The 15,042-nt window shown below is 32.8% G+C and overlaps 1 protein-coding gene across 5 annotated transcripts in view; it reads right to left on the reverse strand.

Moving 5' to 3' along the window:
- The window catches only part of LOC127698926 (TALPID3 protein-like), a 480,691-nt gene extending 478,185 nt beyond the window's left edge, over positions 1-2,506 (reverse strand). For all 5 annotated transcript variants that reach the window (XM_052202653.1, XM_052202654.1, XM_052202655.1 and 2 more), the window contains exon 1: positions 2,416-2,506. The gene's annotated coding sequence lies outside the window, so the exon portion shown is untranslated. The remainder of the gene's footprint in view (positions 1-2,415) is intronic.
- Positions 2,507-15,042: the final 12,536 nt, after the last annotated feature.

The raw sequence follows: 15,042 nt of genomic DNA on the forward strand, positions 1-15,042 counted from the left end.
AAAAAGTCACAATTAATTAGTTCATCATGAACATGGTTCAATGAAGATTTATCAAATATTAATTTAACCATACAACAGATATATTCCTTAACCATGTTAACACCATGAAGTCAGTCACTTAAAAGAGACTATATAACATCTGGTTATCTTGACAGTTATTTAAAAAAATGCAATAAAAAAATTTAAAGTTGTTTTATATACATGTATATGTTATAGATTTAGAAAAAAAAACAAAAATGGTCTTAAAAATTACAGACTAACCTGTGCAGTTGGAAAAGGCCTGGTATCCACTAGTTACATGTATATAAAACTGAAGTGCATTTTGTGTTTCAGAAAGATAAAAGAAAATTTTTTTATTTTGTTAGGCATTTTTTTTCGTTCAGTTTTTTATGGTCTCATTGCACTTCACATACATTTGTTTGTATGTCATACAAGCAAAAGGTTAAGCTAGCTATAAAACCAGGTTTAATCCACCATTTTCTACATAAGGAAATGCCTGTACCAAGTCAGGAATATGACAGTTGTTTTCCATTCGTTTGAGCTTTTGATTTTGCCATTTGTTATAAGAGAATTTCCATTTTGAATTTTGCTTGGAGTTTGGTGTTTTTGTTATTTTACTTTTCTTTATATGGGGATGAAGTCCCCAATTTCAGTAAGAAAATCAATAAATTAGAGAAAAAACAAATCTATAAACATGAACTAATGAACTCAAAATCGTTAACTTTTTTTTTTTCAGTTTCCTGCAATTGCGCAGAAATCTCTTTATTTCTTCAGGTCGCGCTTGTCACAGGACTTTGAGTAAAATATAGGAAGGAGCATCCTATTGTTTCCCGCAAATTTGTTGTTTTTGATTACCAAAGAATACTGCCAGTTAAACAATCAAAATAAATTCCATACATCTTAAAATGAGTCTGGACTTTATTTAACATAAGATTTTATAAGCAAACAAAATGTATTTTCTTGGGAAACACACCTGATCAATCAGTCAGATTTCAGTATGTGATCGATAGAAATTGCAAGCTGATTTGGTATTTTCGTAGTTAAAAGATATAAATTATAACAATTTTATTTCAATAATTCTTTGATATGAAAAAAAAAAATTTTCCTGATGATAGCATTTCTTTGTTTAAAATCCACCCTCGAGAGTGTGAGAGTTTTTCCTAAATCTGGCTTAATAAACTATACATGTAGCTCCAACAAATGAATAAACACTTTAGAACACATAAATAATTATTGGATGATGGAACTGAGAAACACACTAATGATGACAAAGATGAGGAAAGGGAAAACTTCACATACAAACAGTACAGCTTAGTGTTGACAAACATTTCACATGGTAACAATTCAGAGAGAATACATTAATAGTAATACTGTTATCTTAAAAAAAAGGAGAAATATGTAGCTTTATCATCAAAATGAACATGATGAACACTGAAAACTGTGATAAATATGTCGATAAAAAATCTCCAGTTATGAGGCCCAAACTCATGCTGAAAATTTTCAAATCTCCAGTTGTGACTTGACAACTATGTCACATGTATGCAAAAGTAGCTAGTTTGGTAGGAGTAAAAACAATGAAGAATTTAAATAGAAAAGACCAGAAAACACGAAAGATAATTGTTTTTAACAGCTTGTGCCCTTTGATCTCATGTGTGTTTGGACAAGAATGATATACAACAAGGTCAAACATGATAGATGGTCTGGATGGTGGGACCTTCATTGTGTTTTGTAGCCCGGTTTTGTTTTATTCATTGTTGTCATAGCAATGTCATTGTGACTAGTTTGAAAGCCAATTGGTATCTTCCTCCTTTCTTTTACAGATCTTTACATGTTTTCGAGACAACTGACTAGGCCTTTGATCATCATGACAATATTCATTATTCATTTCGTCAAAAAAATTCACAAAATCAAAACCGGTTTACGTTTTTAGAATGTCACTTTATTTTTAAACAATAAAAAAATTTATTATCTTTATCTTATAGCAATACATGTATGTTCAAAACTTACTAAAGCACAATTAAAAAATTATTCAAAACATAACCTTTAAAAAGGGTGCGAACGTGAATGGGAGCAAACATAATTTTGGGTGAACGGACCCGGATTAACTCATATTAATATATTATAAACAATGTTCTGAAGAATTATTGTCACAAATCAATTTCAAACACATTATAATGACTAAACTATGTTATGCATGTTTATAGGGTCACTTTCATTGTTTTGGGGCGAATTTAGATAAATATCTATGGACCCAGTGATAAGCATAATGTGACGAATGAGCTGCACCAACACGTACGAAAAGGAGTATTAAGTATTTCATATTCTAGTTTTAAAAAAATACTGCACATAGTTTATCTATCACAGAAATAGTGAATTATCAGACAGTCTATCGAAAGTTATAAGCAAATTTCTTACACAGGAATACCATTACATGTATCCACCTTTCAAAAAAGTAATCAGGAACGTGAGAACGCGGCCATATTGACAACAAATTGTCTCCAAGAACTTTAAGAAAGACCTAAATTGATTGGCTTATTTCTAAGTCGTAAAATAGTGATATAAATTTTTTACATCTGTATTATCATAATAATTTAAATTTGTATCATATATCTACACATCAAGATAATCATTATTGGTATCAGAAATATTAACTTATTTTTAGACGATTTTAATACGAAATTTCTAATCTATGGTACGACTTCTAATTTTTGTAGACTGGTTCCCTGTCCTTTATTTGTTTGGCTCTAATACCCGTATGTTGCAAGGTAGAAAACCAGTCTACTAATTTTTGTTAACGCATGCACAACAGGTCTGAACATGCATAAATACTTTCGATGCTAGACTTTTCGGTCATTAAACTGGAATCTGCTTGTATTTACGCTACACTCAACAGAACAGAGTGTAGTAGTCAGTCGAGAACCAGCTTATTCGGTCATCTGCAGTCGTTTCCGGCATATATTGCCAGTTCGGCCATGGTTTTTATTAGTCCAAATAGTTAAGACGTCTTGAAAGGCAATTATAATTTTTTGCTTTGAAGCCTTACAGCTGTAATTTGACGTCGCTGTAAGGCGTCAACGCAAAAAAATAAAATAGCCTTTCAAGACGACATAATTATTTGGACCAGGTTTTTATATGACCGCAAGTGTGTGGATCTCTATTACAAACTGATTTTTAAAATTGTACCACAAGGTTCCATTCCTCAAAAGGAAGGTTTGGATTGATTTTGGGGGTATTGGCCCAAACCGTTTAGGAAAAGGGGAAAAAAACTAGGAATTTCTTGGTTTTCAGACAATAACTTGAGTATGAGTCGACTATGGATCTCTGTGAAAGTGTACCACAAGGTTCCATACCAAAAGAGGAAGGTTGTGCCCTAACCGTTTAGGAAAAGGGGCCAAAACAATATTTACTTTTCTAATACTTTGTTTGAATTGCTATTTCTTGACCAATTTTAATGTGGATTAATTCAAAGTCTTGAATTCTTGGGGTTCTTTAATATTTTGAAACTAACCGTGTATTTATATTTTGGATTTTGGTCTCCGTTTTTTTAATTTCTCCATATCGGGGTCCAAAATTAAACTTTATTTGATTTCAACAAAATCTGGGATTCTTTGGTATGCTGAATCTAACCGTGTATTTAGAAATTGGATTATGGGCCCCGTTATCAAATTGGTCCATATTGAGCCTTTTGAGGTCCAAAGTGTCCAAAATTAAACTTTGTTTGATTTCATCATAAATTGAATTCTTGGGGTTCCTTAATATGCTGATTCTAACCATGTATTTATATGTTTTGGATATTGGTCCATAATAAGTAAATGTCCAATTTCCAATTTTTAAGTTCTTAGACCACATTCATTCTGTGTCAGAAACTATGCTATGTCAAATATTTAATCATAATCCAAATTCAGAGCTGTATTGCACAGTTAATAGAAATTGTAAGTAGAGTTATAGCTAAAAATACATACAGTATCAAATCTAATTTCGGAGAAGAAATTATTTATAAATATAGTTTGAAATTTACTGTTCATTATTAGATATTTTGAAAACTAATTAGAGGTAAGTTTTATAGATATTTGTTTTAAAGACATTGTATTAATAATGATGAATGATATTAATTTTGGAGAGAACAAACCATTTTTTTTTTTGTACATTTTTTTAAGAACTTCGTGGTAGGTTTGTATGTTATTCTGTATAAGTTCATTTTCAGAGTGCTATATAAATATATATATATATAAGTAAGTCTAAATTGAAAACAACGTTCAAACCTATATATATATGATTCCGTTGGATAAAAACCGCAATTTTTATACGTGTGCATGCAAAACAAATTTCTTTGTAGAGGGGTCTAAATACAGCACAAACAACATTTTCCAAAAGACCAAAAAAGTGAAAAAGTATATTTAAACAAAAATCATTTGACTAACAGGTCGAACAACGAATGTTCTTAAACCCTGTTGACTGCCATTGGCGATTGCCAAATAAACGGATCACAAGATGTAACAAAATGGATCTTTATTATTAATTTAATACCAAACAGAAAACAATAAACTTGCGGAAAAGATGGTATACCGCAAACAGGAGGTGCAAAAATTTGTACATATATATATTTATGAAGCGAACCCCTTTAAAAACTTAACTAAAATTGTCCATTAATAAATAAATTAATTAAATTCTTGGTGTACTTTGATATGCTGAATCTAACCGTGTATTCAGATTTTTGATATTGGACCAAAATAGGTAAAAGTAATTTCAATTTTTTCTTCTGAGGAGGGATGGCAAGAATATTTCAGTAAGGTCTAGATCACTCATCTGCGATATGGCACCTAAGAGTAAATTTGATTTGCCTCCCTTTTCACAGAAGTTTACGTTTTCAGAGACAATTTGAAGTATGGGATTGCTTAAATTAATCATTCATTCCCGTTTTATTATAGACAAGATGTGTATTTCCACAACCATTGTTTATAACAAATACATCCACAAATGTATTTTTCACAAAAAGATCTAATATACAGTTTTTGTCTTCTCGTTTTAACCTATGCCTCCCCTGCCATATGCATGAATGAAGTTCTGGATGGGGTGTTCATATAGTAGAGAATAAGGGACAAAGACTACAGAACGGAAAAAAGAATAGAAAATAAAAGGATAAAAATAGAGAATAATGGTGTGCTAAAACTTAAAGAACAGAGATTAACGGGGTACTAAAATATAAAGAATAGAAAAACTTGGGTGCTAAAATATAAAGAACATCTTTAATAATGGGGTGCTAAAACACAAGCGATTGGTGTTTGATTTACGCAGTATCAACCTATCGCGGCGATGCTATTAAACATACAAAAAATAGAGACTAACGGACAAAATGAAAAGAAAAAAATGACCTAAATGAATTAAAGATTGATTAATTGGTTGATTGATGGCGTTTAATGCCACTTTATAAAAATAAGAAGATGTGGTTTGATTGCCAATGAGACAACTCTCCACAAGGGACAAAATGACACAGAAATTCACAACTATAGGTCACCGTATGGCCTTCAACAATGAATAAAACCCATACCGCATAGTCAGCTATAAAAGGCCCCGAAATGACAAATGTAAAACAATTCAAACGAGAAAACTAACTGCCTGATTTATGTAGTTTTAATTTGTGGAGGAAATCGGAGTGCCATGAGACTTGAAACACAGACCTTAAGCAAGTAAACTGGCAATCCTCGTCGATTAAGATTGAAGTCGATCACACCTGCACTCGAACTCACAACCTCAGCGTTGACAGGCTAGGGGTAACTGCCAATGAATTAATTAGACCACTCGACCACAGAGGCCCCTAAAAATTTGGAGAAACCCCCAACCAAACTATCACGAATAGAGTGGCTAGAGATGGTTGTGTCTGTAAGACACGTTTGTTTCCCCTCCCATGATTTATAATAAATTCCAAAATACAGGACAATTAATTGTAAAAATAGTTGTGTTGTTGCTACTTTCAGACTTTATAGCGCGATTTCGGCAAAGTTTACTGGGGGTATAACATGTGAATGTAATAATACAAAAACAAGTGCAATAGCTGGATGACTTGTGACTGCACGTAGAACTGATGTGATAACTTGCATTTATTAGAGGCCGGAAAATTCATCATAAATGCATAAAATATTCATTGAAATTTATCATTAATTCGTTCTTACATATATTCTAAAATAAATAACAATGCGATTTTTATGAGAAGTGGTACGCTTAATTCAAGTTTTCCTTTCCTTTTGTTAATTTTCCTTTGGAATGTTTCACCAGCTCACAAATATCTCAAAAGAGAGGCGAAAGATACCAAAGCCGGGACATTCAAACTAATAAGTCGAAAATAAACTGACAACGCCATGGCTAAAAAAGAAAAAGACCAACAGACAAACAACAGTACACAAAACGAAACATAGAAAACTAAACCAAAAACTTGGGGTGATCTCAGGTGCTCCGGAAGGGCTAGCAGATCCTGCTCCACATGGGGCACCCGTCGTGTTGCTCATGTTAGTACAAACCCGGTAATAAGTCTAATTCGGTAGCTCATAATCGGGGAAAAGGGGACGGGATTGGAGTTACGACCTTTGGGACATATCCGCTGTCATCTGTGAACTGGATATACTATAACGGTCAACCAAATCGTGATGGCGTCCGTAAAATTTACGAAAGGATGATTTCAACTTCACCATTTGGAACTCTTAGTTTAATAGCTTCCTTGTGAACAGCAAATCATGATAGAAAATACAAGCCCTGGAATATCTTATCAACTGGGAGACATATACTCCGTATGCAGGCGCTGCTGGAATGTTGCTACATAGAAATGGAAACTTCACAATCAAATCATGTTGCCTTTTGATCTTAAAATTTACATGGAACTCAAAAACCCTTATACATGACGCAAAACTGCCTAGTTCTCCAAAAAGACAGGACAAAGGTTTGTCTAAAATATGTGGCAGTACTGTTTATGAGATGTTGCGGAATCCAGATACAGAAGTTACATACGAATGAACAGCCTTCCTAGTAACGAACAAACACAAGAAGGCAGCTTGAAAACTACATATGCTCCGCGAGGATACAAATGTTTATAAAACATGGCCCATCTCTCACAGTAGTATGATAGCCCAATTTTCCGACATAACCTCCCTCAATCTGATAGCATATTTGTCTGACAACCCATCTGTCTAACAAATATAAGAAATGCATTCTTATAAAAGGAACAAGTAACAAGATTTCTTTGATGGTATGGCGTGGATTTAGGTAAATAAGAACGAGGCTAACTTCAAGCTTACAATCGCTGATGATTGTTAATCTAATTTGTTTAAGGTTTAGCCAGTTACTAAAGTAAACAATGAGTGGCGAAAACTAGAAAATATAACAACACCTCAAAGTTTGCAGACGAATGCAAATGTTAGTGAAATGACACATTGTTGTTTGTGAAATAACGCATTGTTTTCTTCCAATAAAAAAGTTAGCAAAATGATGCAAAATGTTTGTGAAATTATGGAAATTTCGCGAAGAAAAACCCTGCAAAATATTTTGCGAAAAAACAAAACTGATTGAAAAATGACACAAAAGTTTGTGAACTAACGCAAATGTTGTTTTTTTTATTTTTTTTTTAACAACATAAAATTTTTCATCAAATATTGCTTCTTACAAACCTCACCAACAGTCCAAGCTTTTCTTGTTTTACCCTGTCACATACTCCACTGATTATCCAGGGAAATAAACAGCTGATTCAACTTATTAACTTATAAAAATGTACAAGTGTCCTATAAAAAGACTAATTATTGCTAAAATTCTTTTTAATTGACAATAACATTGGACATGTTGATTTATATCTATCTGTGTCTACTTTCTTATTACATTCATTTTCAAAAATACTATAGACATCAACAATTTTTGTTCTCTGCTCGGATACATAATATGACTTATAGATAGAAAAACTAAGTATCGTTATTAGATAATTCAAAGTTATATTTTCTATTTGTGATTTTATATCCAAATATACTTTATTTAATAACAAAATCTATTTTACTTCTTTTAAAGAGGTCATACATTGTTTGCCAAAATCTAGTCAAATATGAACAATATAAAAAAAATGTGCATAATCTTCTTCTTGGTTTACAAAAATTACACTTATCTGTCTTAGTTATTTTCCATTGCAATAAATGTTTTTTCGTTGGAACAATATATTGTAATAATTTCCATCTAAATATTTTTAACTTATTTTCAGTCAGATATTCAAAAAAAAAAAATTGGTACGATGAATTCTTATTTAGAGTTTCTGGTATTTCTAGGATTCTAAGCCATCTGTTTATTCCTATTGATGGCTCTATTTTTATACTTATTAAAGAGTTATATAACATTTTATTTGTTAATAATGGAGTCTCAGTATAATGATTTCTCCATATAATCTTATTTCTCTGAATATTAACTGTACTTTTAACCGAATTTTCTTCTTGAACAACTTGGATCCATTCTCCTGGGATAGATTTTTTTAATTCATGAAATTCAGCGATGCAGTTTATTTTGAACTTTAATTTGTCTAAAATGCAGATTTCCGATAATGACATTGTATCATCGAAGATATCATTTATGTAAACTAGATCACTCTTAATCCAGTTCTCAAATATAATTGGTTAATTTCCAAATTTTATAAATTTAATATTTTCCCCATATTATTTGTTTTCTAATATCAATAAATGTATCTGGTTGTTTTGTTTGCCCCACCCCATTTCCGCCACTCAAATTCCAGGACTTTATTACTTCTTTATAAAACTCAGGAACATCTTTAAAATATTTTAGAAATTTACCATCGCTCAAATTCATGCTAAATATTGACAGAATTCTGTTTGAAACATTTAAATATTTAATTGGTATAAGCTTCCAAGTCGCAAGTTTACAATTTACCAATATATTTACCCATGATGCTGCTTTTAAAGCCACAAAATAACGTTTAAAGTCAACCATTTGTAAACCCCCTTTTTCATATGGACCTATCATCAGGTTTCTTTTATCTTTCTCTGGTTTCCAATCCCAAATACATTTAAAGCTTCTGTTTTCTATTTCTTTTAAATAATTTTCTGAAATTAGTCAGACGCTTCCCAGGAATGTAAATAAAGGCAATATTAGAGTCTTTATAATTAGGATTTTCCCTAAAATTGATAGATTTCGTTTTTTCCATATCATAAATAATTTATTCATGTTTTCTATTTTACAAACCCAATTTAATCTTTGGCATCACACTTTAGCATGTCCGAAAAACACCCCTAGAGCTTTAATAGATTTATCTCCCCGGTGTCTTCTGGCTATTCCTACATTTTGTATTTTACTATTCTGGCTATTCCTACATGGGAGATTACAGGAAGAAGAATAGATGTTGTAATTGCAAAATATGTTGTTTTAGTCATTGGTGTCTAATTAGGTCACAGGTAACTGTACCTTTGGAAATTAAATAAAAATAATTATTTATATGAAATTTATGAAAAAAAAAATGGGTTTTTGTTTTGTTGTTTGAAAATATGTATCAAATATTATAATCAAGTAATTTCTTGAAAATTATTTAAAAGAAAAGGTAGTAAAATCAATCAGTAGTCTGGAAAATAAAATTATTTAAAAGAAAAAGTAGTAAAAGCATTTAAAAGTCTGAAAAAAAACTATTTAAAAGAAAAGGTAGTAAGCATTTACTAGTAACCCACACGTGTAACTTCAGCTTCAAAGATTTAATTAATTTCATTTTTTGAATAAACTATGTTTTTTTAAACAAAAACAGAAGGTCATAGAACAACAAATCATTTAGAAGGTTGGAATAGTAAACCGAAGAAGTTAATCAATGCACCTCACCCAAACATCTTCAGCATGATCAAGTTGTTGAGACAAGAAGAAGCCTTCCATGCTCTCACACTTATCAATACCAGAGACATATAATATTGTACGTCTCTGTCAATACAGAGCCGGTGGAAAACGTGTTCCAAGAAAGGGAAAATACAAGGAAATAGATGACAGACTTTATGGTGTGAGCCAAAGCTCCGTGTTGAAGGCCGTACTTTGACCTGTAACTGTTTACTTTTTACACAGTGTGACTTGGATGGAGAGATGTCTCATTGGCACTCATACCACATCTTCTTATTTTTATTTAGGACGTCTTTACTTTAAATCCATATGATGTTGGATGATGTGCACTGATTGATATTTTAGTCGTAGATGCATGATTTGTTTATTAGTTGTTATTGGCTTTGAACTAGCTGTCAGTAACTGCGAGTACACACTTTACTGATGTAATCTCATTGCAATTTATACCATAAATCTCAATATAATACATAATATTAATACAATAAACAAATATATATTTGCCGACTGTCCAACGTAATCTAGAGGACACCGGATTTATTACGAATAAATAAACATGATAGCATGTGAAATATAACATCATGTGTGATATAACCATAAAATATAAATTACTTTGGTGTAATAAATAATAAATTATCAAAATTTCTCCATCTTTAACGATCCCGCCGGCCAGGAAAAACCAACAAATGTCGGAAACCTGTGTCCAAACCCTTTGCTCGAAAGACCGTTTCCGGAGTCATACTTGGACAGTATACTTTAAGATATGACATTTGACAACAACAAAAATTCATACATGAGGAAATACATTGCACAAACATTATAAAAACCTAATAAAGAACGAGCTCTGGAATGTTATAAAGAAACGATATATATAAATATCGTTAAGAAACTAGACTGTATCAGTGTTGGGTAGAGAGTGATTACTACACGGGAACATTTCCCGCTCATTTATTACATGTACATGTAAACATGTGATTAATCGCATGATTAATCAGACGGAACGTTAGTACAATAATTTTCCTCTATACTGCGAAACGCGGAAAATTAAAAGTACTCTCAGATCTGTACTTAGTGTCATTTTGTTGTGGGGATGTATAAGTACCCGTCCACGTCCACTCTGTGTTTTTGTTAGATGTATTTCTATGTGTATCCATCTGATGAGTTAAGCCTTTTTCAACTGATTTTTATAGTTCGTTCTTATGTTGTACCTGGGACTATACCTGGGACTATAATAGTCCCAGGTTGTACTGTTACAGCACTGTCCCAGGTTAGGGGAGGGTTGGTGCCTTCAAACGAGTTTAACCCCGCCACATTCTGTATTTTAATATTCCTGCACATTGATTAAGACTTTGTATTCTATTCTGTGTTTAATTTACTGCAATGTATTACTGTGTTAGTACTCTGTTTTGATGTCAATTTAAATGTACTTTTTGGTGCTTTGTTTCAATGAATATGTAGTGTAACTAAAAATTTAGTACTTTGTTTCAAAGAATAATTACTACAATTTTAATATATTTATATTTCAATTGATATTATTTACTTGTATATATTAATGTTTTCACCTAAATAATTTCAATTGCTTGTGAATAACATTGTGCCTATAAATTCATTTTGTGCTTTTGAATATTATTTACACAAAATGTGCTATGAAATTATTCAATAAAATATTGTAATATTAACTTATTTTTTTCTTTATTTTCCACAAGATTTACCTGGATTTACCTTGGTTCATTAGTTTAGTGTTGTTACAACATAATCCTACATAATCCCATTGTTTACATAAAAATTCTGGGAACTCCAACATAAAATTTTACTATTTATTTTACCTATAAAATTCAAAATGAAGGAATAGCCAGAAATTTGCCATGTATCATGGCAGCCGTAGATTTGTTTTCATTTAACCATGGGTTGGGCATTTATATTCGATTATTTTACCCTGAGCGTTAGCGAGCGGTAAAATACGAATATAAATGCCAAACCCGTGGTTAAATGAAAACAAATCTACGGCTGCCATGAATTATTTCGATTCTAATAGGACAAATTACTAGACTCAAGCTGGCAGCCACTTTTAGCAGCCAATCAAGATAGCAGCCACTTTTTTCCAGCAGCCAATTTTGATGATATGTCTAAAAACCCAAAAACTATAACAGACTCGAACGTTCCAAAAATCTCAAAATCTAAGTTAAATGTAATTTAAGAGCGAAATTCGACAATTTCACGGCTTGTAGTGATTCTCAAAGGATTTTTTCGTTTTAAATACCAATAATGATAGCAGCCACTTTTTTTTCGAAATTCTAGCTACCAATATGTATTATTTTTTAACGTCTAAATGACCACAGATGTTCAGCCTTAGAAGTGAACGTTGAACAAACCAACGCAAATGACGTCAGTAACTGAAAGCACTCACTAGCTTGATTTCTAAATCCGGCATATTGGTGTCAATGTGTATAGAAATATCTAGTTTCTACATAACTAATATATGTGCAGTTAGTCGCCGGTTCGATATTCTATATACGTAGGAAATCGTTTTATGACCCCTTCAAGCTGTCGTAAATTCTCGTTGTCCTCGAATATAATCCCTTATGTAAGTTGAATAATTGTCTTTATGTAAAATATAGTTTTTATCAATAAAACAACATTAAAGATGCATTTTATATACAATATTTCTTAAACCAATAGAAATATAACCTTAACGCTAGAAACATTTAAAAAAATATCAATAGAAACATTTATGGAAAGCCCCCACCTGTCCTAAAAAATGTATAGTAAAAACCTACCAACTTTGAACTCCAACAATTTCCGAATGGGCCTAACTCCCAAAAATTCATTTCAGTGTGGCCTTACCCAAGTTATTACCTTTCATTTAAGCCATGTCCGGTGGCGAACATTACCGTACAGCGCTGGCGAGGCTTACCGAAAGAATATAGGGTGTATACGCTATTTTTTCCTTAATAGCAACTTTGAACCCCAACAATTTCCGAATGGGCCTAAATCCCAAAAATTCATTTCAGTGTGGCCTTCCCCAAGTTATTACCTTTCATTTGAGCCATGTCCGGTGGCGAACTTTACCGTACAGCGCTGGCGAGGCTTGCCGAAAGAATATAGGGTGTATACGCTATTTTTTTCCTTAATAGCAACTTTGAACCCCAATAATTTTCGAATGGGCCTAACTCCCAAAAATTCATTTCAGTGTGGCCTTTCCCAAGTTATTACCTTTCATTTGAGCCATGTCCGGTGGCGAACTTTACCGTACAGCGCTGGCGAGGCTTACCGAAAGAATATAGGGTGTATACGCTATTTTTTTCCTTAATAGCAACTTTGAACCCCAACAATTTCCGAATGGGCCTAACTCCCAAAAATTCATTTCAGTGTGGCCTTCCCCAAGTTATTACCTTTCATTTGAGCCATGTCCGGTGGCGAACTTTACCGTACAGCGCTGGCGAGGCTTACCGAAAGAATATAGGGTGTATACATATTTTTTTCCTTAACAGCAACTTTGAACCCCAACAATTTCCGAATGGGCCTAACTCCCAAAAATTCATTTCAGTGTGGCCTTTCCCAAGTTATTACCTTTCATTTGAGCCATATCCGGTGGCGAACTTTACCGTACAGCGCTGGCGAGGCTTACCGAAATAATATAGGGTGTATACATATTTTTTTCTTTAACAGCAACTTTGAACCCCAACAATTTCCGAATGGGCCTAACTTCCAAAAATTCATTTCAGTGTGGCCTTCCACAAGTTATATCTTTTCATTTGAGCCATGTCCGGTGGCAAACTTTACCGTACAGCGCTGGCGAGGCTTACCGAAAGAATATAGGGTGTATACGTATTTTCTTCTTCTTAAAAGCAACTTTTAACACCAAGACATAATTGAACAGTTATGTACGGAAAAAGTCGCAACAGGACATGGCACAATTGAAAGGTCATTCATCAGAGCAAGGTGCAAGGAAATATACGTTTGGGGGTTAGAACCTTCTGGGAATTGTGGTTCAAAGTTGCTGTTTAAATATTTGTTTACGTGTCTACCGTTCATTATTTAGGAAATCCTCAAAAGGAAATAAATGATACGAAATCAGTACCGATCAAATGAATTCTTTTTCGGGGGTTAGAACCTGAAACTACTGTAAAAAGGCGACCGACAGAAGAACTGTAACAAGATGTTGCTGAACTGAAATCTTTAACGGAGCTTATCAAAACAAATCAAAAGACATTATCTGATCTTAATGAAAAGACAATCGAAATTATTGAACAACAAGAAGAAATCGACGAAGACATTAAAGAAGTTGACAGATACGAGTTAGAGATACAGATTGCTATCACGAAAATTGAGAAGTACTCTCAAAGAAGTACGTCTGTCAAAAATCAATCCGCATTAAACACTCAAGCACCATATTTCATATATACACTAACCCCAGCGTAGAAGAACATTCAAATCCGATAAATTTCAACTCAAAACAAACGAGCGTAAGCCAATCAGACATGTCAAATCATGACAACAAATTGCCTAAACCCAACCTACCCACTTTTGGCGGAAATGTACTAGAATTGTCAACCTTTTGGGATACATATTATTCTGTCGTACATGAAAATCCTTCATTGAATGGCGTACAAATATTGCGCTATCGGAAATTGCAACTTTACGGAGAAACTATCCACTGTATATCGGGAATGCAAATTACAAGTACAAATTATAACCAAGCAATACATATTCTACACGAGAGAATTGGCCAACAACACAAAATTGTACACGCATATACATGCAAAACTTGCTAAATTTGCCGGCACCATAGCACAGAATTAAAGGACTAAAATTGTTCAGTGACACGATAGAAAGTTATAAACGTGAACTATGAGGAATTGCCGCAATCAAGAATAGTACGGATGCCAATTGATACCAATAATACTGAAAAAAATTCCATGTTTGGTCAGAAAAAAACATTACTCAAGTCACGGTGATGATGATATCTCAAGATTACAAAAAGCAGTAAAGAAAGAAATTTGTATACGAAAGGCCACTAATGCCAATCCTATTGAAACCGAAATTATCTCAACAGCATTGTTGGTAACAGGAAATCAAACACAAGATGAAGGTCAACATGGTCTAAAGAAAGTTACGACAATAGTACATTTCAGACTGTGTTTTCCAAATGAATTTAAAGTCACTAATATTAAGGCCCGCACAAAAATCTTCAAG

The sequence above is a fragment of the Mytilus californianus genome, unplaced genomic scaffold (genome assembly GCF_021869535.1).
Source record: "Mytilus californianus isolate M0D057914Y unplaced genomic scaffold, xbMytCali1.0.p SCAF_4, whole genome shotgun sequence".
Classification (NCBI taxonomy): domain Eukaryota; kingdom Metazoa; phylum Mollusca; class Bivalvia; order Mytilida; family Mytilidae; genus Mytilus; species Mytilus californianus.